Source organism: Peromyscus maniculatus, chromosome 5 (assembly GCF_049852395.1).
Source record: "Peromyscus maniculatus bairdii isolate BWxNUB_F1_BW_parent chromosome 5, HU_Pman_BW_mat_3.1, whole genome shotgun sequence".
Taxonomy (NCBI): Eukaryota; Metazoa; Chordata; class Mammalia; order Rodentia; family Cricetidae; genus Peromyscus; species Peromyscus maniculatus.
In genome coordinates this window covers 24,894,085-24,920,743 of record NC_134856.1, presented here as the reverse complement: position 1 = coordinate 24,920,743, position 26,659 = coordinate 24,894,085, and the positions used below count along the sequence as shown (strand labels likewise).

Genomic DNA, 26,659 nt, shown 5'->3' with positions numbered 1-26,659 from the left:
TCCTGCTCCAGTCTTTACTGCACCTGGTTATGCAAAAAGCCCACTTTTTTTTAGTCAGTTGCTCTGCAATGCTGCTAGGCCTGAAGGCAGGGGATGATCTGAGCTTCATTTGCACAAGAAACAGAGCTGTGCATCTTCAGCCTGCCTGTCTCCTAGGCACTGTAAGGGTGTTACCTAGTGGATCAGTAGTAGGTCTGAGAAGCTTAACTGTTTGCCATATGGCCTAATAGTATATGGGTGCACAAGAATTTCATAGCAGAAGACAGCTGGTATATATTAAAAGCTAAATAACACCAAATATTCCTTGATAAATGGCTTTACTCTAGAAAAGTTCCTTGGTTTTCCTATGTATAGCTTTACTATATAGCCAAATCTCTATAATATATTCTTGTGGCCTGCTGCACCCATGCTTTGACCTTAGAGTAGGAAACCATTTGCATATTGAAATCACACAAGTGGGGTAAGCCTTGCTTTCTCAACAGTAATCCTTCCCATTTTCTCAAAGTTGAGTTTCTTTTCTCTCTGACTGGAGGGCTATATCTTCTTGGGCTTGTCTCAGGAAGTGCCAACAGATAAGTATTTTTAAAGGGGTCTTCAGGTCTGTGTTGAGCCTACAATTGTAGTCACATCATTTCAAGGGCAGCTCCTCTGCGTGATCAGGATTGTTTATGGGAACTGCTATTCTAAGATGTGCACTTTGGAGTTGTGCAAAAATCAGGTTTATCTGCCTATTTAAAATTGCAAGGGCTTCTGGACAGGTGGGTTGCAGGGGTCAGTATCTACAAATATCCACCTTGATTTCATGGGCCAGGTAATTGAACCAGGCATCAGATAAAGACAAGGGAAGAGTTTTTGACTGGCTTCTGATTATTTGCTGTTTTCTATGCTTCATTTTGCATGCTTCTATTTGCTTGTATGCTTGAAGCATGGAGCAGCAGCAAAGATGAAAAGCCTCCCAAAGCCTCAAGGGAGCTTTTCTCTCCCTTGCTTAAGTTTCCCTGATGGAAGCTCTTGGTGACGGGTGCTGAGGAAGAGTGTACACGCAGGCAGAAAGCAGGCCAGTGTGAATGCTGTCAAGGAGAGACACTGCAGTAGCGCTTCAGATCACACATTTTATTTGGGTCCTCGTGTACATAGGAGCGAGCGAGCTAGCTAAACTAGCTGAATCAGTGAGTTTGGGGTTCAAGTGAGAGACCCTGCCTCATTACATACAGTGGAGGTCAAACAACCCCCCCACACTTTCATCTACATATGCATGCATACTCTATACATATACATGCAAAAAGGAAAAAGTAACATATTGGTTTGGTGTTTTTTTTTTTCCTTCCAGTACACTGGTCCACATGAACATTATTTATAATAAAGTCAATGAAAACTTACTGAAAATGCAGTTTTAGTTCAGCAGGACTCCATGAGCCTCTAGGATACTTCCACATTCCATTTTCTGATAGACAATATCTTGGTTTGATTGGTTCTGAGGTACCCTAGTGCTAAAATCAGGAGGGACCTAGGCAAGGGGTATTCTTGGGTAACATCTCCACAAACATGTTTGAAAAGTGGAGCGAGAATTGTAGCTGCATTCTCCCAACAGTCTCCTGTAGTTGAGAGAGAGAGAAAAGAGTTTTATGGGGACAGGGTAGTGTTCCTTGAACATCCTATGAATAATAATCACTCTAGAGAGGTTACAATGTCTGGCCTTGTTGTCCTAGGTGTTTTTATTTATGTACTTACACTTACTTATTTATTATTTATTCCCTGTGTATTTAAAAAATGATTTGAAATCATATATGGTAAAACTACAAATAAAGACACCAAATTTTGACTGTAGTTCAATAACAACATCAAAAATGTATTTTGGAACTTAACTAAAACCAGCATAGCATTAAAATTAAGTTTATAATATGAGTAATAGCCAGCATGGCATGTGAGTTTTCCTCTAGGCAGAAAAATATCTGGGACATTCAGAAACATTCCATAGATTCCCATGATTTTGAATAAAAGGGACAATCATTTCAGTAATTATTTGATGATGTAAAGTTTCCACAGGTAGTCTGTATGGGCTATTATGGTGGGTCCTGATACAGAGGAGGTCACTGAACCTTTGGGACCCAGACATAGTGGTTTGTTATTTTACCAATTATGTAGATATCATAACCACCCTACCAATTTGCTAATGAGAATCAAATGAGATCACATCCATCAATGTCTTATAAAATATACTATCAAAGTCCAATACTAGTATTGACAACTACTAATATAATTATTAATCTGTTCTTTCTTTTGCTTAGAATTAGCATTAGAACCCAACTGCAACTTTACTTTATACTTCTTTTAGATTTTATGTGTGTATCTGTGTGTATGTACATGTGTGTGCAGGTGCCAGGGGAGTCCAGAAGAAGGCATTAGGTCCCCTGTAGCTGGAGTTCAGGTGGTGAATGTACTTAGGTCTTCTGTAAGAATAGCAAGAGCTCTCAACGGCTGAGCTGTCCCCTCCAGCCCGTCACCTGTCACCTACAGCTTTCAATGTACTAACAATGTCCAATTATTCTGCATGAAAGAGGTATATGGCTGAGTATGCACAACAGGAAAATCTGTTTGTTTTAACTCACCATTGATTAGCATTTTGAATTACAGCTACTGTCAATTGTCTCCATAGGTATCATAAATAAAATTGCTACATTTTGTATAATATTTACCGAGTGTTTCTAGAATTGATGATGAAAGCATAATATGCTTTTAAAATTGAATTTTGGTGTCTAGTCAGATCAGGATAACAGAATTTTGTAAAACATTGAATTCAGCTGTCTTTGGATAGAATACCTATTCAGCTGCCACTGTCTCTGTCATTCTCTATTGTCTTATATTTGACTCATTTCCCTTGTGTTTGTTACTTGTCTGGCCTTTCTAGGCATTTGAACTTGGTTCTCCAAAACTAGAAGAAATGAAATGGATTACAGATGTGTATAAGCGGATGTATAATTTCTGAAGTTATATACTTGTGTGTATTTTCATATCGACCAAAGCAAGTGACATAGATGTCACTGCTCTGTTTCCTGGCCGCACTTTTGCTTGAAGATGGTCTACATCTGGTCAAACTTAAAACTTAAACCAAGTGATGGGAATACTGGGATGGCTTGGCCGGAAACCTGATCATCTGAGTCCCATCCTGGGTCTCACATTGGAAGTAGACAGTAAACTCTTCTTCTTGTCTAATGACCTTTCCATGTCTGCCTTGATGCCGACCTTCCCCCACATTTTGAACAAAAATTATCTAATTAAATATTAGTCTTATACTTGAAAATGGAAGAAGATCAAGGGATTATCTGTGGGTAAAACCACAAAACAATTTAGATAACAATTCAGAGTCCATTCAATTGGATTTTAAGCCATGGTTCCTTAGCACTACCAGTCTTGCAAAGAAGCCACGAGGTGCAAATACAACAACAGTCATAAAATACACACTGCTCAGGAACCAGTGTCTTCAATAAGTTGTCAGTTTTAGAGCTACTTTAATTTTTGGCTACATTTTCCTATTACTATGTGGATGAATGTGTATTGAAATAAAAAATATATAATAGACAGTATTTTCTACATTGTAGCAATAGAATTTTAAATAAAGTTCTGGCACCCAAAATTGATATAAAATATTTTATTATTACAAAGTACATTTTGTAAGTTCACATTTTAAAAATATTCTAATGATAAGAGTTAAGGAGCTTAAGCAGACTCCTTGGTTGCACCAAAAAAAAAAAATGTGTGGAATTATGTGTAAATGCCGGGAGTGTAGAGAACATCTGAGTAATAGTACTGGCTCATATACCATCATGCAACCATGCCTCTAGATCCTGCATTAGTCACTTCTCCTGTTGCTGTGACACTGTCTGGTGTAGGTAGACTGTCTGGATCCTGGTGCAAAGGAATTCAGTGCATCATGGTGGAAAAGTCGTGGGGGTGGAACCAGCTCCTCCCAGTAAGCAGAGTGAAGAGAATTCAGAAGATGCTCACACTCTGTGGGTTTTCTCTTCCCCATTTTTATTCAGTCCAGGACCCCTGTTTGTGGGAGAAGGCCACCATGTCCAGTTAATCTTCTCTGGAGAAGCCCTTACAGAGGATCCCAAAGGTGTGCCTCAGTTATGTCCTGGATATTCTTTGTGTCCTTCACATCATGCATCTTCATCCCATTCATTTCCCTGTCCCTTTGTATCCACCATCTGCCCTTGCAAGCCACACACCACAATAAAATAAAATAAAATGTAAGAGAAAAAAAGAAAGAAAGAAAAAAGTCCATTTGTCATGGGAGCTGTAGTGTCACATACTAGTCATGCAGTAACTCATATGTCTTTGTCCATGTATCTTTACTTGCAAGTGTTCATTGTAGAGTCATTGGTCTGGTTGGAGGCCTCTGATATCTGCTACACTATCCATGCTGGGCCCTCACTGGGACTCCTCTTGGTCATCCTGATGTTACCCTGTGTTGTGGAAATTCTGAAGCTTTGGGTCTGCTGGACCAGTCCCTTCACGTGCTCTAGCAGATCACAGATGGATTGGATATTGGAGTAGGTCGACACATAACCCTGGTTCTGGACCTGGTTAGTTGCAGGATTGGTCAGCCCGCCAGCTCTCCCTTGTTACCACCACCAGGGTGAGCTCTCGGCATTGTCCTGGTGAACTCACCCCCTGCTGTGATGAGCAAGGGGCGGGGCCAGTTTTCCTGCTTTCATGTCCTCAGGGTCTGATCTCCCACACCTACACCTTCAGGGTCAGCTCAACTCTGTTGTCCAGGCATGGCATAGGGGCCACTCTCCTGAGTGCTGCAGCTGATGAGAGGCAGAGCCAGCTCTCCAGCTCTCCCGCCTGCTTCAGGCATTGATGGGCAGGGGTGGGGGGTTGGAGGTGGAGTGGAAGAGGCTTCTCTCCCCTGCCCTTGCCACCACATGTCCTGGATATATCTTTATCCAATCAAGCTCAAGGTTGAAATTAATGAGCACAGTTTTTATTTCTTTATTGGGAGTTTTCATTTGCTTTTGGTATTTTTACTTTGTTTCAGTTAATCAATGGGTGCAATGCCCAGTAGGACTCATTGTATATAACTGTCTCAATATTGTTTTGATAAGTGAATGAACAATACAGTAGGATGACTTTACCCAAGAAAAAGCACACAGCTGGCCTAGCAGTGGAGTTAAAGGTCTAGCCAAACTTGACCTAGTAGCAAATTCTTACTGTTTCAGGGAGAATTTTGGTGTTGGAAAAGTCATTGTAGGTGTGCACCCATACATTCCCATCATGTGTGTGGGTTCACAGGAGCTGGAGGAAGAAAGAATGGCAGAAACGAGAAGAGGGCCATAGACTTGTGCAGGGTCCACCATGTGCCATCAGGCACCTGCTAAGCGCATGGCTTTGAGTATGTTCTACTTTCCTGGAGGGCCTGTGTTGACCCAGCCCCAGAGCCTGTGCAAGGTGGACCAGTGAAATTCACATCACACCTTGACAGTGAACTTCGGCAAAGACTTGCAAGGTATTTGTATGATGATGGCAGGTCCACCTCCTGTCCTGGTGAGGATGAACAGTTTGGAGCGTTCTTCATCACCTCATCATAGTTGTGAGAAAGAACAATCAAAAATTGGGACACGGAGAGAAAAAAATGTGTATTCATGGAAACACACAAAGCAGAAGGATCTGTTTTGATAAAAGTCCTAGCAGCTAGATTGTTTGACATCCTGAGCTGCACACTGATTCTCCTCCTCACAGTTGTGTGAGCCAGCATCAGTGCTGCCCTCACCTTTCAGGTGAGAGAATTAACACAGAGAGGGGTAGCTAGAGTTTTCCTGCCTTGCCCACAGTCAGGACAAATCTCTGTCACCCGCCAGTCCCACAGCCACTCAGACCCAACCAAGTAAACACAGAGACTTATATTGTTTACAAACTGTATGGTCATGGCTGGCTTCTTACTAACTGTTCTTATAGCTTAAATTAATCCATTTCCATAAATCTATACCTTGCCACATGGCTGGTGGCTTACCGGCGTCTTCACATGCTGCTGGTCATGGCGGCGGCTGGCAGTGTCTCTCTACCTCAGCCTTCTGCTTTCCAGAATTCTCCTCTCTCCCTGTCCCACCTACTTCCTGCCTGGCCACTGGCCAATCAGTGTTTTATTTATTGACCAATCAGAGCAACAGATTTGACATACAGACCATCCCACAGCAGAGAGGGGTAGTTTATTATGTTCCAGGCACACACTAAGGAACTGGTAGGTTGAGGCTTCTGAGTGAATCCCTACAACACTTGCCCTTGCAATCCACCCAGCTCCAGAAGTGAAGACAAGTTTCTGAGGTCAGAGTTCAGCCTTCTTCTGTGAAATTCCAGTGTTGGGAAAGAAAACACGTGCCCTCCTTCCCCATTCCCAAAGCTTGCAGCAGGGTGGCAGAGGCTAGGAAGACTTGGTCTGCTGTTTGTGAAGTGACGTTGTGATTGTTCCAGTCTGTGAGGGAGTCTGGCTAAAAACAATGCTCTCCTGTAGGATTTTTCTCTTCAACGTTTGAAAATGTTTGTGTAAGTCTGCTCAGAGGCACTCTGTTGAGTAGATACCCAATATCTGGAGATTCTGGGCTGATTATGAGCATAAAATTGTCCAGCAGTTGGAAACCTTTAATCATGCACTTTGAACATTCTAGGCCAAATTTTGTTTCATGGCCTAAAAAACCATCATAGTTGAAGGAAACATCTGCTGTGCCATCCACGAGAGCTTTGGAATCCAATCGACTTCGTTTACACGGTCATTTTATGAGCATTGGGCACGCTTAAAAACTTGACTCATTGCTGAATTTCTACTCAGAACATCCACATAAGTAGAAATAAATGTTAGCTTCTATAAAATGTACTGGTTAAAGCTGTCTATAGATGTTGGTGGCTAAATAGAGAATGGCCACAGTATATGCTGGATTGTTTTCCCTCCTGCTGTCTTAGAAGATACGTGCTGAGCACAAAATATATTTTATTTTTAAGAAGGCTTTGTTTACCCCAGATGGCACCAGTGCTGCTAAGGTTTATTTGTACCATGGTTACTTATAGTACAGATACCGTGGGAATTCAGCTACACTGCAAGAACAATGTATTTGCAAGAAATGAGCACCTCAGGTGGCAAGTCTTCATTAAGATAAGCACGGACCAGTTCTGTCCTGTGAAAGATCTTCCATCTTCTACTGGAAGGCTGTTGGGAGTCAGCATTGCATGACCACTGCAGATCTGTTTGTGAGCTCACTGGTGAGGTTCCTTTGCAGATCCTTCAACAGAGGTGCTTAATTTTGGGAAGATCGAGAAAAGCTTTCTGGAAACAGAAGAATTTGAGATTCCAGCCTGACCATCATTCACTGAAAATGCAGGGGAGTGCGTATGAACATGTCCTTTGAATTAATGGATAGGAAGGTTGTCCCAGTCACCCTAATGAATTCTTGAAGAAGACATTTGCAAAGGAATGACTGAAGTTGCTCCCTGCAGGGAGATTAATGTTTTAATGTGCAAAACTCGACAATTTGCAATTCCTTTGCTCTGTGGCACTGTGAGCTGCGCAGTCTTACAGTGTTTCCCCACCCCCTAGTTGTCTTCCAGATAACTTTCCTAGAGTTAAACAGAGCAGAGCAGCCAGTGCTGAGCCCTGTCTGGCCTAGACCTGAGGATTCTGTCTGCTGCATGAAATTAGCAGACAATGAGACCTGTGTCTGCTAGTAAATACCCACCAGGAATATCAACAGGTTCTGCCTAACCAAGTGTCTTGGACTTGCTACTCAATTTACCGGCATCGAAGCTGGGTAAAGGGAAATGGTGTGAGGGAGAAGCGTGTGCCCTTGGGACCTCTCGGTGCTCATTTCCAAAACAAACCTCGAAATGGTTCCTTTAATAACTCACCACCCTTTCTACTTTGTTCACGCTTCTTGTTGGTGTTCTTTTGTCTCCTTCCGGGCTGCACGAAATCTGCACATTTGCTGTGTGTTCCCTTCCTCAAGCAACCGGAACACATCTGTCGGGCACTTTCCTGTCTCCTGTGTCTTCCCCTCTCCTCTCCCCCATCCTTCTTATTCCCAGTAAACATTCAATATGTTCATCTATTCAAAAGAACCAAACTTCCCCCCACCCCCTACTCTCCTCTGGCCACCCCTTTCTCTTCCACAGGAGAGAACCAAGCACCGAGGCAGAGACTGTCAACCTTACCATACTTCCCATTTCAGTGCAGTCTGTCTGGACTCCATCCCTACAGCTTCCGTGAGAGATTGTTGCCACGGTCATTGAAAAAAGAGACTTAGTATATTTTGGGTATTTCTGTTTTTAATTTTACTTGACCATTTGGCAATGTCAGATTCTTAACTTTTCTTTAAAAATTCTTTTGTTGACTTTCTTGGTACTGAATTCTCCTTACATTTTAACTTTTGAAGATGAAATATCATGCACATATGCATGTACTACATTTGAAAAACTAAGCATGCCTATGCCTGTCCACACCCCTGTATTGTTCTGTGATTTGAACAATGCTAATCATTAGGTCAATTTGAGTTGGCATCTTGGGCTGCCTAGTATAATCTTATACATCTCTCTTCTGAAGCATATCTCAGTAGGTCCATCAATTGCTAACTTGCAACACAACAGATCCTGCATTAGACTTACTCTCAGCCATCTTATTTTTACTGTATGATTTAAAATAGTATTTCTTTTTAAGCGTGCATGTTCTTACTCTGTTAATGGCATGTAGAATAGTGTTGACTAATGATGGTTTTGCTGTCGGATGCTTTACTAAATTTTCTTACTCTAATATTTTCATGCAATTTTACAATTTTCATGTGTATTTATTGTAGTGGATGTCTATTGTTGGAGAATCCTCTTGGTTTCTGCTTTTCTTAAACGGCTGCTTGTGTTTGCCATTGAGAGATACTGTAATGCGATTCCACGTCTCAGCGGCACTTGGAGGACATTGCCCACAGTTCTCTGGCTGCTGTTGTTATCACTGAAAATTGTCGTGTCAGTAGAGTACCATTTCTCTGTAGTGAGCGTTCTTTCCCCTTCTGGCCATGGGAAGATCATCCACGGGAAGAGGTGGAGACTCCTAAGTCGCAGTGATGAAGTTGAGACAGACAGGAAGTCAGTGGAAGCTGGAGAGGGGAAGGTAGTGCAGAGCGGGTTAACTCTGGAGCCGTGAACTACTGTAGGAGCACAGCCAGCTCTGGCCCTCCAGGGAGAAGGCCGGAGTGTGAACACCCAGACTCACTCTCCTGCCTCTGCTCCCCTGTCGGTCATCCACTTTGGCCAAACCTGCTCAGAAGGGGTCCACAGCACTCCTGGTCTGAGTGTCCCTAGAGATCAACTTTGGGTGGTAGGAGGGGTGGGCAGGGCAGATCTGAGAGTCAACACAAGGTGTCTAGCCCTTTTCCATTTCCTTTCCTCTGGAAATCTATCAAAGAATTTTTACACACATCTTGCCTCTTTCTCAAAATTCAGTTCTAGCTCTTATTTCTGTAGGCATCTCCAGCATATTATTCTTTCCCTGTGAGATCTGATATCTGAGGTTTAAATGTCTTATGGTTTTTTATTGATTCTTACAATGGACTGTTATCTTGAGTTTCTATTCACTTTTATAAAATCTGAGTACATTTCTGGTTAATCTTAAAAGTAGATCCTAAGGGATCCTACAGATAGGATTTATGTTTGTTTTCACAAGACATCACTGACCCTTCCCCAAAGCCTTGTTTATATGAACAGCTGCACTCCAAGCCCAGACTTATGCAAAAGAATGATTACAGAAACAGTTCTTTTTGAGAGGCTATCAATACCGTTTCCAGCTCAGAGCTTTTCCTATCTTTTTCTTTAGTGGGTGGGTGGACATTTTCCAACCTGCTCTATCTGAGAGTTACAGATAGGAGCAGGCTTCAAGTCATCTGTGTGACACATGACACAGGTCCAAGGCCTTCGAATCTGTCCACCTATACCCAGACCTGAGCAATTCAAGCTGCAATTTTCTGGGTCTTGACGTTGGTTTGATCTCTTATCGATTTGTTGTTCATTTTAATTTGCTATCAAAGGATTTTTATTTCTTGTGGACTCGGTATCTTGAATGCTTTTGAATCTGTCTGGAATATGAAACTCTGAGGTGGGAGCAGGGATCCTTTCTTGCTTCCTCCATGCTTTGTTTTCTTCCCACCGTAATTTCCTTGACTATCCTTCCTGTTTGGAGTGCTTCAGAGCTCTGTCCAGGCCCTCTTCCCATTCAACCTTACACTTGCGATTTACGACTTTAATTTACAGCCTCCTGTTATGTCATGTAGGTGGAACTTGTGTTGGGAATTTTCACCAATATCTATCTACCTAGCGTTCAGCATAGAATCTAGTCTATGGTGAGAGTCCAGTTTGTGCAGGTTGTGTGAATAGATGGTCATGTGTCTGTGTAGAGTCTGATTGGTTTCTTGAACTATGAATGGAAAGGGTTAGAAAGGTCACAGGATCATATGGCACAGATGCTTTCACTTTAAGTCAATTTTCTGGGGGGATGACTCTCCTCTTGGGAACTATAATTTTGGCTTTTGATTTTTCTAGACCTTCATGCTATAGAAAAGCTTAAGCATTCTTGCTGTTTCCTTTAACTCTATATATCTGTGATGAGTGTGGGCATGTGGAGATCTCAGCAGCTCCAGTAAGTGATGGGATATTTCTTTCTATGAATGTGGCTATTATTGAATCTTTTTTAGTGGATTTTGACAAATTATTGTTGGCTCTTTTCCCAATTAACATTAGGACCTTCTAGTTTGTGAGTGACTTTATTAAATTGGATGGCTGGTCTTGAAGACTCCACTTCAAGTGGAGCAGAGAAAATAAAATTAACTTCTGCTGATATTCAGAGCATGTAGCACCTTGAATACAAGGAAGAGCAGCTTGAGCCAGTACAGCATCACGGCTCAGATACCAGCAACCAGGGCTGGCTGGGGGATTCTTCCCACAAAGGATGGTTTTAAAGAAGGCGTCACTGCTGGGAAGAGACAAAGAAACGATGCTTAGAAGCCCTGGCTTTGTCAAACAAGAGGTGGCGGCCCAGAAGGCAGTAAGCCAGGGCCTGATCTGTGTGTGCTCTGCAGGAAGGCCTTCCATGCGGAAGTGGAAGGAAGACCCCAGGAGCGACAGTGGCAGAGGCATGGCGCAACTGCTGCGTTCTCAGCATCTGCAACCGAAAGCTATCTCAACTAGCGACAAGTTGCCAGGCTTTTCAAAATGAAATGGTTATTGTACACAATCGTGGCTATTTTAAAGAACTTGCTGGGTCGTTCATTTTCCCGGCGTGCTTGAAGCTGGAGAGCTCTGGTCAGAGTGAATAAGAGACAGGCTGAGCTGGCTGGGAGTTTCCACCGAGAAGTAGCCCTTGAAAAAGAACAGTTGTTTCCTGGGGAAGATTCTAGAAGCAAGGATCAGAGCAGCGTGCCTCTTTAGACCCTGAGCAATTTCAAAAGACTTGAGCAGGGAAGACTTGATTTGGTTTTCGCTCTTCTCTTTTCGGTGCATGTGATTTAAAATTTACACACAGTAATCATCTAACCATCGTTCCTCGCTGTAGAGCACCAAAATTTATTTCTCATATTTGATTTTGGGATAGTGTGCTCTGCCAACTCTCCCCGCCCCTCCCTCCTCCCTGCTGTCCTGGTTCCTGGCAACCACTATTCTACTCTCAGCTTCTATGACTCAAACTGTTTGGACTCGGTATAGGAGTGAAATCCTGTAGTACTTGCCTTTCTGGGCTTGGCTTAGCTCACTTACTCTGCTGATGCCCAGTTCTACCCAAGTTGCTGCAAATGACAGCATTTCATTGAATTTTCACGGCTGAAGACTGTGCTATAGTCATCTACTACAAAGGGAAGCACCTCAGATGAGGGTTGGGAGGTGCACTGGTCTGTGGGTGTAACACCCAGTCATTAGGGTTAGGTTTCACGCTATGTCTATTTAGCAGAGTAATCGTATTTGGTTCCTCCCGGGGTCTAACAGCCCGTCTAGCCACAGGTTCTTAGCCTGGCAATGGTGTCAGGTGTGGGTGTTTTTAAGGTGTGGAGTGGGACTTAAATTCAATCAGAAAGTGGCCAGTCCCTCCCACGCTGTTTGGGACACTACTGCACGAATGGGTGTGTCTTGCCAGGTTATTCACTGTTGTTGCTTTGGGGGCTGGCAGTTAGGGAGAACTGATACTAAGCATTACATGTTTATGTACTTGTTGGTCATCGCATGTATTTCTTAGAGAAATGTCTACTGGCTTATTGCCTGTTTTAACTCGATTTTTGTTTTGCTATCAAGTCATTTCATTTATCCATTCCATACATTAGCCCTTTGTGGAGTTGAAGCATTTGCGGAGTTTTCTTTTGTTCTGTAGGTGTCTCTTAATCCTGTGGCTTGTCTGCTCTGCTGTTTAGAAGCTTGTTGTTTGGTGTAATCATTTCTCTGTTGTTTCTTTTGTTTCTCACGCTTTTGGGACCTTGTTGCCCATGACAGTGTACCCAGGCATATATATATGCTTTATGCTTTCTTCATTTAATTTCATTATTCTGTGTTGAGATGTTCAATTTTTATGGAGCCACTTATTAGAAAAAAAATCTATCCTTCATCAAGTGAATGTTCTTAGCACCTTTCACACATAGGAGTTGATTATAAATGCCCAGCTTTATTTGCAGGCTCTCTAGTCTGTTCTATTGGTTTGTACATCTGTTTTTATGTCAAAACCATGCTATTTCTTGGGTGTGAGCATAGTGCTTAATGGCTGAGCCATCTCTCTAGTCCAAAACCATGCTGTTTTGATCACTGCAGTTTTGTAACATATTTGAAGCAGGTAGTCTGTTGCTTTCTCTTTGTGCTTTTTGCTATGGTTTAGATAATTTTGGCTATTTGTATTTATTCTCTGATTGCACATATATTAGTTTTTGGGAAATTTCATGCATCAGTACTATATTTTCATCATGTTCATCCTTCACTTTCTCTTGCTCTAACTCCCCCATATGCCCCAACTCCATCTCAAACTCATGACCTTTTAAAGGTTGTTATTGTTTTATACACACATACACACAGCATGATAAGTCCATTTAAGTGTTGCTCCTAGCACAAATGTTTTTCTATAATTCTTAAATATTCATTGTTCCTTCAATTGTATGGAAATTGTTATTAGGATGAGGTGTATTTAATTGTAGATATCTTAGAGTAGTATGGATGTTTTAACAATGTGGTTTCTCTCAACTTATGGACACAATATTTTTTCCATTCTTTATGTCTAAGAACATATTTAGTATTAGGACAATGGAAAAGGGAACAAGGCTCAATAATTATTAGGACTCACAGATTTGAAGACAATAGCACCATCTCTGGGGCAAACCTAAAGGACACAGTCAGGAGTCAGTGCTGCTGATTCTTGTTTGGCATTGTCCTGAAATATAAGGCTATTTAAAATGAAGGCCTTGGTTTGTGACACTTGAGGATATATGAGCTTTATTCCCTTGTGAATACAAATAATTTACAAGCATAACTAAACTAGCTAAAGCTTAGGAAGATTTATATGCTCAAATTTTGACTCTCAGAATAGGAAAAATAAGGTGATAATGTTTTCTTATATCTCTGCTTAAAGTGGAATCCTAAAATCAACTTCCAGTTAAGTTTCATTTACATTGAATCACAGTCGGGCTTTTCCAACTATAGGGGCATCATGTTCAAAATAAAGATAAGATTTAGGAGATTTAAGGTGCATAGGTAAATGTAGACTAGGAGCACCTGTAACAGTCAGAAAGGTCAAGGCTGCCGAGATCCCAGTCTCGAGCATTGCATGATTCTGATACTTTCCATTGAACACCTGTCTCTACTATTTTGTTCCTTGCTTGTTCTCACCATTTCCTCCCTTTAGTGTCCTCCTCCACCCATCATTTCTCTGTCTTTAATGTTTTCCCCATCCTTTAAGACCCTGCCCATGTGAGCTCCTCCCTCCAGCCATCCCAAAGCATGCTGGGTGGGCATGACCTTTAGGTGAGCAGCATCCAAGCACTCATCAACTGTTACCACACTTGTCATTCACCACACCCTGTTTTTGCACTATGGATGTTGGCCTATCGGCCCGTTTTCTAGAATTCTTCTAGACTCTAGGTTTCCCACCTTCGATGACTGCGTTGTGAGATAGTGACACACTGCACAAATGTACACACTAGGTACATTCTATTTGTACAACATCCACTTGAGAGTTGAGCAAGGAAGACAGCACACTGGCAGATTAAAACCAACCACACAAAATTACAGCAAAACCTTTCATAATAAATTTGATTAAGATATTCCAAACTTCTGACTTAACAGTCTAAGTCAGGTGAGTGTGCTCCTCTGGGTATCTTTATTTCCCACAGATGACAACTTGGTAATTCAGGTAACCATCCCTGTCTTAAAAGGCAAGAGGCCTTTTAGAAGTCAAAAGAAAGAAAATAACTTATTACATTCATAAAATGCAAATAGCCTGCCCTTTAAAATATGTCAAAGGGCACATGGTTCTAGAAAAGTCTGACATGTACTTTAGCTCATCAAAGAGAACAAGTCCACCAACCCAAGGCTGCACAGTAATTGCACGAAATTGCCATGTATTTCTTCCCCTTGGTGTATTTCCTAGTTTACATTTTCTGGCAGTAAGATGGAGGTAGCTTTAAAGATTGTCCTCTATTCTTTGTCAAGAACAATAAACCCCAATCCAAGGATTTTCCTTTTGGATAATTTCCAGTTTATATAATAAAAAATTAAGGTTGTTTTTCTTCCCTAGTCTTAGACTGATTTTGTTTTGTTTTTGAAAAGATTTTTAAAGTAATTAAAAATTAGTTTTCCCCAATTTAGCCTCACCGGGTATCAAAGCACTCTTGAGGGAAGGCCTGGTGCTCAGCAGCAGATGCCAACACAAAACGAGCCCAGTGAACTCCACAGCATTGTTGGAGGTTCTTTGTTTATAGTGCTTTGTCAGGGTTTTTTGTGTCTGTTTGTTTTTTTCCTATTGGTCCTTTTTGTGTATATTATGGTTTCCAGTTTTGTGTTTTTATGGAATTCCTGTGTGTGAATGTGTGTGTGTGTGTGTGTGTGTGTGTGTGTGTATGTGCATTTATATGTGTTTCTGGTGATTTTTTTTTCTTCTTCTCCTCCTCTTCTTTTCCCACTCTGGTTTCTTTGCTTTTACTGTATTTTATTTTATTATTATTACTTTTTTAGATGCCTGTTTGTATTCTAATAAGAGAAAAAGAAAAGGTGTGGATTTGGGTGAGTGGGGAAGTGGAGAGGATCTCGGAGGATTTTTGGGTGGAAACCATAATCAGAATATATTAGATGAAAAACCTGTCTTTAAAAAAAAAAGTAGTTTCTATAAGGACCCAAGTTTGATTCCCAGCACCCCCATGTGGCTGCTCACAATTTCCTGTGATGCCATCTGCAGGAGGATCTGATACACACTTGAAGAAATGGAGCTCTTGTAATAATCCACTTATCTCCTGTTGAGATCATGATTAAATGTGAAAATGCATGCGAAATAACTCACTGTCACAGATTAAGTATACAGGGGGCTCTAGTTTTTTTTAAATTGTTCTTAATTGTTCCTTTTTGTAAGGAATCTTGAATTCTTTCGGATAAACTTCTCAGCCAGTGCATGACTCACCTTTACAATCCTTTTTTACAGCTTCTTCATAATGTGTCTTAATCCTGGTCTCATGGGACACAGGGAAAAACCTACTTTTCTCCTGAAGAGTGCTCGTTCCTTCAGCTGAGGTTCGGAGCAGAGGCTGCCTCTTGCCTTGTTCTCTTTGGTGTAACAGTGACTTAGGAAGTGCTTGAGACCTAACATGGTCCGATGTAGCCACAACACCCAGTACAGGTTATTGCTGGCTGCAGAGTGCTCACCACGTCCAGGATAGACCTGCCAGACCCTAAGTGGTCCTGCAGCAGCAGCAGCAGCATCGGGAACCCGCAGGCTGCGGGCTCCCCACCTCCAGGGTGTGCTCTCTCCTTAAGTCCAGGAGTGACTTTGCTGTTGTGTCTAATTTGTGTTTAAGAGACACAGTGACACATGTTTTCACTCTGTTCTGCTTATTGGTAAGATTGTGGAATACACGGGAAAATAATTCATGTGTAGTTATAATTGGAGGGTTACAGAATAAATAATTAAAAAGATAGAATAAAGCCACATAGTTGGTGGAAACCTGAAAAATAAAACAAAATATAGTAATTATATGAGAATCAAATAATGAACACTACATAATTTTTATATAAAATTTTTTATAAAATGTTTTTATCATGCTTATTAAGTTATTTATATTATTCCAAACAACAAAGAAAAATATTGTCCTCCAGAAAATGTATAGCTACCTTGTAGTGTCATTTTAATCAAGGTAGAATATATTTCCAACATAATATGTGAAAATAGAAAACTGACTAAAATATAAATCTAACTGCTTTAGGAGAAAGCAGTCTATAAGTCAAGTAAATAATTCACTCAAGAGAATATAGGCCCAAGAGAAAGCAATAAATACTCCATCTTCATTGGAGACCTTTATAATATTATCACTAAAACATGTCAGCTGAAACAAACAGCAACAACAACCGAAATAACAACTGACCAAAGAGAAGCCCGTCCAAACGTTGGGAAAGTAATCCACACAATTTGCTAATAAAATGCAGGGCACAGACTAAGTTCTTAACTGAGTATAACCAATATAAAGCTGTAATAGAAAGTATGAGGAAGAGTCCTCAAAATTCATCAAGTCTCCAAGACTGGTTCCACAAGGCACATAAACATCTCAAAAACAGCATGGAAGGATGCTGACCTGGTACACACATTATTTCCTTCAACTTCGGGAGCCAAGAATTCCACAGTAGGAGATCAAAAACCAAGTAAATAAATAGACAATACAGTAACTTACTTACGTATCGTATGATTATACAAAGGTAAACCAATCAATTGCACATGTGTAACGTTGGCAGAGAAGAGAATGTTCTAGCGCCCGTGGTCCTCATTCGAATACAGCATGCCTGTTTTCTTACCCTCGCTGTCACAGCGGGCACAGTAACGAACTTGACAACTGAAATAGGGACAGTCCTGGATTCACATCCAGCCTATCTCTACTTCTATCAACTTGCTCAGAATCAATTAAATTCACATGACCTTTATACAAGGCAAGGTTTATTCCAATTTAACCTAATTGAGGGCTACATTATTTTTATTTGATGTCAAAAGCTTCACCTGGAAATGAACTCTTTGATGTTGAATTTGTAGGAACAGAACCTGAATTAGGTGCCATAATTTACTCCCTTTAGGAAAAGGCTGTGTGGGAGGAGGTGGTGTGGGCTGGGCAGGGGGGAGGAGGGTGGGGGTTGGTGTAGGCTGAGCACGGGGGAGGTGGTGTGGACTGGGCTCAGGGGTAGGGGGTGGTGAGGTGGTGTGTGCTGGGCACAGAGGAGGTGGTGTGGGCTGGGCATGGGGGTGGGGAGTGGGGAGGAGGTGTGGGCTGGGCACGGGAGAGGTAGTGTGGGCTGGGCAGAGAGGAGGTGGTGTGGGCTGAGGAACAGGAGAGATAACTCTGGCCCAGGATAGGGGAAGATTAGCAAGAATGTGGTTCACATAAATTTTCTTTTGCAAGATGTGAGGTCTAACAGACTTGGTTAGATCTGGATTCCCTCTGGAATAGGAGGAAGGATCGTGGATGCATTCACACCACGTCGCTGGTTGTCAGCCAAGGGTCCCATTCAGACATTGGCTATGAGCTTGTGTGTATGTGCGCACATGTACATGCTCATCTGTGTGCTAACTTCCCCAATGACAGAACTTTGTTGGCGCTGGGGTTTAAAGGGGCTTCGAAACAGCCTCCACCACATACCTCTCTGAATTTTAGTTTTGCCAACTTTCTTTGGCCTTCAGATATTCCTTGCCTGAGAGTGAAGGAATGCACGTAGAAGTTCAGCCTAAAATCATACTAGTGCTCTCCCTGCTAGTGCTGGGTGTTGTAGATTTGGGTGAAGGTAAAAGGCCTTGATTTAGAATTCTGGTTTCTCATCCTCTAAGTCTCTCCTTGGATCTTCTAGTTGCCGTTGTGGGCCTTCAATGTTTGTGTGCTGTCTCTTGCCTGTTGCTTGGTGACTCAAATGGGAGCCAGCCTGTGTTGTGTTCTCAGTGGGGGACCTGGCTTTACAGGTTGGTCAGAACGAAATGGCTCGGACATGTTTGGACAGTTTCTGAAGGTCATTCATCAAGGACAGGACAGAAAGGTCAGCTCCAGGTGCAGTCCTTTCGGTCTCTAGCTCTTTGAAGTGGCCTCCTCTACTCCAGCTGCTAAGGCTGTCCGTTGCTTTCAGCAGTATATACTTTTCCTTTCAATCTTTAGTTCTTTCACCCACCCCAAAGCACTAGGGAGACTAGGAATGAACTGTCTAAATGTCTGATTGCCGTTCCTGGTAAACACTGCAGAGAAACCCTAGTACACAATGCTGAATGGGACATCCTTCATTTCCCAACAAAGGCGCCCAAGCCTATGGAAGGTAATGTGTTTTAAGTACTGGGCATCTGGTAATAAGCAGAAATGGTAAAGTTCTTGTCTTCTGGGCTTTTGCATATGATTGGACTGATACCTCACAAAGGAACTGATTAGCAGGAGGGTTCACTGTGGATAAGAACAGCACAATGATGAATTAAGGGATGCTGAGGGTTGCTAGTTCATATAGACAGTGTGTGTGTGTGTGTGTGTGTGTGTGTGTACTCTGATCCAGAAGCACTGAGCAGTGAGTCACAGAACCATGGCTCTGGGGCAGGGCAGAGGTCCAAGCAACCTGCACAGTATTTACACATGCATAAGAACCCTTATATACTGCTGGCAGGATTGTAAATTAGGCAGCCACAGAAATCAATGTGGAAGTTCCTCAAATAAATAAATAAATAAATAAATAAATAAATAAATAAATAAATAAATAAATAAAACCAACGAAAAGCAGAGCTACCATATGCTCCCGTGATCTGCTACACCAGGCCTAGGAATCCAGGCCAGCACAGAAAGACCTGCGTGCTGACGTTTGCTGTGGTACCACCGGGTTAGTGGATAAAGAACATGCAACGCATGTTATATATAATACTATATAATACTGAGTTTTATTTATTTGTAAAGAAGGAGGAAATGAGCCGGGCGGTGGTGGCGCACGCCTTTAATCCCAGCACTCCCAGAGGCAGGCGGATCTTTGTGAGTTCGAGGCCAGCCTGGTTTACAGAGCAAGATCCAGGAAAAGCACAAAGCGACACAGAGAAACCCTGTCTCGAAAAACCAAAAAAAAAAAAAAAAAAAAAAAAAAAGAAGGAGGAAATGAATGGACCTTCTGTTAAGAAAAATAAACCAGATCCAGAAGGACAAATAATATGTGTTTTCCAGGGCACGTGGCATCCAGATTTTAACACATAACACGAATGTAGAAGCAAGGCCGCATTGGGAGAGGAAGGAGACCAGGGTTTGGTGGAGAAAAGAGGAGAAGACGAGAGAGTAATGGTGGGTGAATACCGTCCAAGACACGCATGTGTGAAAACTGCATAAGGAAGCAGTATTTTGTTGGGAATTGAACCCAGGTCTTCGAGCATGTTGAGTATGTACTCTGTAATCTAGACCTTTTTCTTTCTATTATGCCAATGGAAGCTTTATAATAAAGATTTTAAAACAATTACCTTTGTTCAAATTTTGCTCGTTACAGAACTTATAATTCTATTTAAATATTGGTGTGTTTGGAAATAGACACACACATCGCAATAAACAAAGTTTCTGAAATAAAAAGTGTCTAGAAAAATGTAATCATAGTATAAAAAGCTGCTTTTGTGTTTTTGTGGGAAGGCAGGAGATTCTCAGTGAAGGAGTCTCTGGAGTCTATGTCTGAGAGAGGATGATGGTAGGGGGCGGGATTAGAGTGTATGGAGTGACTGAGTGGGAAGCCGCGCTGAGCACAATGCTGTCCTGCATGTGTTGGGATGAGCTGGGTCCTTGCTGTTTTGTGTTCTAACCTGGTTAGGCCTGCACATCACTGATAATTTTGACTTTATTTTATTTCTCTCTCATTTCTTGTTGTTTAAGCCCCCTCCCTATGCCCCCTCCTCTTCCCTTGTCCTTTTTGAGCTCCAGTTCAGGAAAGCTTGCTGATTATTTTTCTAATTCTAGTGAAAGCAAGCCCAAAATTCCCCCACGAGTTTATCTAAGAAGTCCCAATTTCCTGGTGTCTTTTGTTGCTATTGTTGGTTTCCTTTTATGTCATATTCATCATAAAGTTGGGTAGAGACACTTGTATTTTCTTAGTCCAAATATGTTAATAATACACTTACTTTAATATTATATAGATACATATTACATATGTATATATGTATACATATAATATAGGGTGATGGGAGAGAGCTGAGAAATACTGATGTTACCGAAAACCCACTCATTCTTTTGAGTGCTGACTTACTGGGCAATGTGTAGTGAAGTTAGCTCTGGCTCCCAGGCTGCTGTAGGTGGGTGAGCCAAGCATTTAATCAATTAGCATCCACTCCTCTCCTGGGGCTTGTCTGACTGAGGTATCATACCAACCTCCCGGTTACTCAGAAGCGCTTCTTGGAGAAGAGACCGTTAGATCAGTGGGAAGGGAGAAAGCGTGGGCAGAGGCTGGGGCAGCAGCGTGTTCAGAAGTAAGAACGCTACCCCTGTGCAGTTCAGCTGAGAGACTGAGTAAGGTGGGGGATGCTGGAAGACTGCAACGGGCTGAGGGATGCTGCTTGCTCCTGCTTTGGAACCTCATCAGGTCTGTGACTGATAATTTCATTTCACACATCTTTAGTTTTATTGCCTTTTAGCCATGGCTGGAAACTTCACTGAAAAACTTTTATCCTTTAGTCAGAATCGTCAACCACCCTGTTAAATGAATAAATGTGATGTGTGGTGTAGAACTGGGCTTCTAAACAGCAGAGAAGAGAACCAGATCCCATTTTCTCCCCGGCCCCTTCTTAATTGTGTGTGCCTTAGACCTTTTCAACTGTGGTATCTATTTGGATATATACGGCCTGGGATGCAGTATTTTAAAAAGTTTTGTTTCGCCTAAATCCATTCTATTTTAAAATTATTTTTATTTTATTTTATGTATATAAGTATTTGCCAGCATGTGTGTGTGTGTGTGTGTGTGTGTGTGTGTGTGTGTGTGCGCGCGCGCGCACCACCTGCATGCTCCGTGCCTGCAGAGGCCAGAAGAGGGTGGAAGAGCCCCTGGAACTAGTTATAGGAGGTTGTGAACTGGAATGCCCATTCCAGATGAGAACTGAACCCACAGACAGCTGAAATCAAGGTGTTTTCAGGGCCTTGCTCTCTCAGTGGCTTTGGGGAGGGGCTTCCTTGCCCCTTGCCTGGATCTCTGTTCTTATGGTCATTCATGGTCCTTTTTTTTCTTTGTTTTTTGAGACAGGGTTTCTCTGTGTAGCTTTGTGCCTTTCCTGGAACTCACTTGGTAGCCCAGGCTGGCCTCTAACTCACAGAGATCCGCCTGGCCCTGCCTCCTGAGTGCTGGGATTAAAGACATGCGTCACTACCACCTAGCTTCATGGTCCTTTCTATGCATGGGTTCCAGAGTGACTAGATTCCTGTCTCTACTGCTACATGATATTCTCCCCCTGTGTCTAGTGCTCCTTATTCTAAGGATGACAATAAAAGGATTATAGGTCACTTAATGTAATGTACCCTTTCCTGAACTTTACTAGCCTGAAAACACTTTATTTTTTGAATAAGGTCACATTCTGGGCTCTGGCTGAACACGAATATTGAGAGGACATTGTTTGAGGCACTGTGCTCTCTACTATAGGTGCTGTGCTTGTTCAAAGAACAGTGCTCTTCTCTTTCTGTCGTGTTCAAAACAGCCCTTGGGATGGGGTCAGTGCTTGATAAAAGCTGGTTTACTTTGAACAGTCAAGTGTCCTGTGAAGAAAAAACTGCCAGAAATTCAAGATTTCTGTGAGGGAATAATGGCCTTTTGTCATCCCTAAACACATGCACGCACGCACACGTGCACAGCAGAATGACCTCTACCTTGATAAAGAAAGGAGTGCAATGCAAGGCATACAACACCCTTATAAACCAAAATTAATTATACAATAGGTATATATATATATACACACACCTATTGTACAAATACAGCTATATGTAAATATATATATATATATATATCCTTGATTTTTCTAAAAAATGTTAGACACCATAGAATCTCCCTATTTCTTTCTCAAGGTGGGATGTTAATCCTGCTGCCTGAACGGAATGATTGGGTAGTTCCTTTTCTCTTCTTTCATAGACACCGTCTCCCGTGACAGCTTATTTAGCGGGCAGGCATGGCTGGTATGAAATCATTCAAAACGGAATATCGTCAGGCTTTTATCAATGAAATAGCTTCTTATGAAATGCAAAACAGCAACTTTGAGTTGCAACTTCTTAATTTATTCTGAGAAATGCGTCTTTATCTGAATGTGGCAATGCTAAGGGTGGATAGTGGTATCGGCTCCCTTCAGTGAGCACTCTGTTCCCGAAGACTCACTGCTGTGTGTAAAGACAGGCATTTCCTGGGAGGGTGGGTTAGGTAGCCTAGGAGAAGACGTGTCTTTCTTCTCTGTCCTGCAGTCAGGTGATTGCTTTCCTGACATCGCGTTGTTGCCAGAGAAACGGTGGTGGTAACACAAATTTAGCAATGTGACTTCACAATAAAGCTGCCCTTTATTTTCCTTACACAGTGGGTAGACGGGATTCATTATAAAAGGAAAAGCCATCTTGTCTGAGTACACAGCAAGTGATTTACAAAAGGGGAGATAAACTTCATAATCATCTCTGGAAGAAAATGCTCTCTTTCTGCAGTAATTTTTAATTGAACTTTTAAAGTAGGGCATCATAATTTTTGAAATACACTTCGTAACAATGTTCTTGATTCATGCTGAATAAAATGCACAGTGCGTACAGCTAATGTATATGAAGATGTGTTTGGAACTCACCCAGCGTATGTTGAGTCTCATGGAGGTAACCTAACATCAACCACAAGCTCCCTGTCCAAAGGCACAGTTTGACTGACAGGGATGCCAGGTCGAGGGTTCTCACCACGGTTTGTGTTTAACCAATGAGCCTCCTGAACCATCACTGTTGTGTTAAATTGGAAGGTGGTAACCCCATGAAGTGATGTTTGTATGGCTTTGCTTTTAAAACAACTGCTTTGTTTTAGAACAGCTTGGGATTTATAGACAAACTGGGCAATACAATTCTCATGCAGCCCATACCTGATTTTCTCTGATAATAAAATCTCACAGTGGTACAACTGTTACGATTAATGAGCCAGCACCCATCATTAACTGTACTGTTAACTACAGCTCACACTTCACTGGGGTTTCTTTAGTTTGTATCTAATTTCATTTTGCTTTCCGAGATCCCAGCGATTTTACCTTATATTTCAGTTGTCATGTCTCTGGAGTCCCCACTTGCCTGCGACAGGGTCACAGACCTTCCTGGCTTTGGCCGACCTTGGCAGTCTTGGGGAATACTAGTGAGACACACTGCAGGATGCCCGGATGCAGTGTGAGGCTTTGATCTGATTCTGCTGGGTTTTCATGGTTGTCTGGAGGAGGGAGACCTCAAGATTAAAATGCTGTTCTTGTCACTCACCGAGAGTATATTTTATGCACAGGATTTTGCTCTTTAGAGGTAACCTTGGTCACCTGCTGGGTACTGTAGGTCACCTGTCACACTACATTATTACATCACCACTTTCCCCTTGCCACAGTGGGAATCCTTTGGAAGGGAGTCAATGTACGCAGCTCATGATTAAGGAGTGTAGGGTGACTTTCCACTTTTTTAGGTAGAACATCTACATAGGTTTTAAAATCCTCTGCACAAGAGACATGTCTCTTTCATAGTTGCTCAGTCATTTATTTATATTAGCATGGAACCTGGGATATCTGTCTTATGATGTATAAGTCAATATTATTTTATGAATTTTTTAAAATTTTTACTTAACTTTTCTTTGGTTTGGTCATTGAGAACCATTTCAGGCAGCTTCTGAGTCCCTGTGTATAATTTTTTAGTTCTGCCAGAGAAAACTAAAATCATGGTTATGGCTCTTCCAGCCTTCATGGAATAACTATAAAACAGTTTTTGAGAAAAGACCAGATTTTTTTGGCTAAAGAGGTAGGCGGTAACTCAATCAGACAGTGGTGTCCATTTATATTCTTATTTTCATTTTCATCTTAGCTTTCAGTTAATTTTTGCTGTCTCAAGAATAATGGACTTAGGTTTCATTATTTATGTTAATATATTCGACAGTTCTTTCCTGGAGCTGTTGACAGTGTGAACCCCCTGTCTTAGTTGGAGTTGCTATTTCTATGATGAAACACCTGTTGCTGGAGGGCTTCTCTCCAGGTTCCACCAAGCCCCACAGTCCCACAATCCACGTATAAAATAATCACTCAGACGCTTATATTACTTATAAACTGTATGGTCGTGGCAGGCTTCTTGCTAACTGTTCTTTTATCTTAAATTAACCCATTTTTATAAATCTATACCTTGCCACGTGGCTGGTGGCTTACCGGCGTCTTTACATGCTGCTTGTCCTGGTGGTGGCTGCAGTGTCTCTCCCTCCTAATTCCTGTTTCCCCAATTCTCCTCTCTCCTTCTCCTGCCTATACTTCCTGTCTGGTCACTGGCCATCAGTGTTTTATTTATATAGAGTGATATCCACAGCAAACACCATGCCCAAAAGCAAGTCGGGAAGGAAAGGTTTTCTTTTTTTGTTTTTGTGTTTGTTTTGTTTTTTGTTTTTTGGCTTACACTTCTGTCACTGTCCATCATCAAGGGAAGTGAGGACAGGAATTCAGAGAGGGCAGGAACTTGGAGGCAGGAGCTGACACAGAGATCATGGAGGGAGCTGCTTCCTGGTTTGCTTCCCATGACTTGCTCAGCCTGCTTTCCTATAGAACCCAAGACCTCCTGCCCAGGATGGCCCCACCCACCGTGGGCTGGGCCCTCCCACATTGACCACTAATAGAGAAAATGCCTTACAGCTGGATCTCATGGAGGCATTTTTCTCAATTGAGGCTCCCTCTTTTTAGATAACTCTAGTTTATGGCAAGTTAACATAAAACTATCCAGGACATCCTCCCTGTCTTTCTTCTCTCCAGCCCCCTACTGACTTTTTTTATCTTTTCTTTTCTTTTTTTTTTTATTTAATAAATGAAAGCATCATACCAAACATGCAGTCTCTTCTTTAAAGGGGAGGATACACAATCTTTTCTTGTCCTATCTTCTTTTTTCATATTTCCTTTTTGTGTTAATTCAGTTTTTATCACTGGAACAAATACAAAGGTAATAAACTCATAAATACAAGAATGGCTTCTGGTTTACAGATTTGGATAATTCAGTCAATGATCGGTTGGCCTTGCTGCTGCCTTTGGGCCTGTGGCAAGAGAGCACATCACAGCAGGGGCAGTGGCTCAGCAAAGCCAACCACCTCACCCCCAGGCAACAAAAGAGAGGGTGGCATCCAGAGGCAGAGACAGTGGCGTCTCCATTTCAGAACTACAGCCTTGAGTGGAGCATGGCTTCCAGCACAATGTGGCTGAAGTACATGCCTACCATCCCACACTGGCTGTTCGCTGTCTTTAATACCCCAGGTACAGGGGGTGATGCACGGTGAAAGAGTCACACATCCTGAAGAATTTGCTGCTGTTGGAATGTAGAGTTCAGAATGGAAGTGTGTGACAGACGTCTATCTTTCACTAGGTTTTCTTCTGTTTGAGAACAGGCATTGGAGAAATGTTTTTTGTCCCACTTGCATAGATTTCCCATAGTGCTTGTGCTTAGTAGGTTCTTTCTAACCTTTTCTTGTGGAATTGAATTATTGACCTAGGAATTAGGACTGGGAAATTACTTCTAATTGAGTATGCATTTGTCCATTTATTTAATCCTTTAGTAGATAATACTTTGAGACTATTGTATGCTGGCACTGAATTTTTCTTCAGGGCTCTATTGGTGAGCAAACACAGATGTAGGCCCTAATTCTCATAGAATAGAGATTTATTAAAGTTAACTGGAAAAATAACATTCAAAATACTAATATTAGACATCCAGATGGATTCATATACCAACTATTAAGATTTAAAACAATAGCCTTCCAATTGATTTTATTATCTAGGTGACATAAGACTACTATTGCTACAAATTATGCAAATAACTTGTCAAATCCTTTCCGTGAATTCTCATTCAGTGGTAGATTTTTAGATAGATACTGTGGTAATTTGCGGAGATGTCAGTAACTATGGCATCGTTCTCTCAGTCGCATCAAATTTCCAATGATTTCCTGATCAAGTCTCCCCTTGTTAGCTTGTCTGTGTAGCTGGAGGGTGGGTGGTATGCTGCTCTTGCGGCAGAGACTCATGTGCACCTGAATGTCAGTGCTTTTCTTCTGGGCAGGCACCAGTTCTTGGCTGATGCCATTTGTGCCAGAGCGGCCTGCTCGCCACCGGCACCCTTCTCTGCCTGTGTCATGCTGGTTTGAGGCAATAGCAGCCACTGGCCAGGCCTCCACAGCATGGTTCCTCCTGTGCATTCTAGGCATGCATATGAGTGGAGGCAGAGAAAAC

General features: G+C 41.9%; 1 protein-coding gene and 1 long non-coding RNA gene across 5 annotated transcripts in view; one reads left to right on the top strand and one right to left on the bottom strand.

Moving 5' to 3' along the window:
• The window catches only part of Inpp4b (inositol polyphosphate-4-phosphatase type II B), a 742,657-nt gene that overhangs the window by 11,656 nt on the left and 704,342 nt on the right, over positions 1-26,659 (top strand). The gene's annotated exons all lie outside the window — the stretch shown is intronic.
• LOC143273287 (uncharacterized) lies at positions 15,115-23,708 on the bottom strand. Its single transcript, XR_013051226.1, has 3 exons — positions 23,468-23,708; positions 16,933-17,087; positions 15,115-16,208 (listed from the first exon to the last, which is right to left on the bottom strand). It is a non-coding gene; the product is annotated as an uncharacterized LOC143273287 (long non-coding RNA).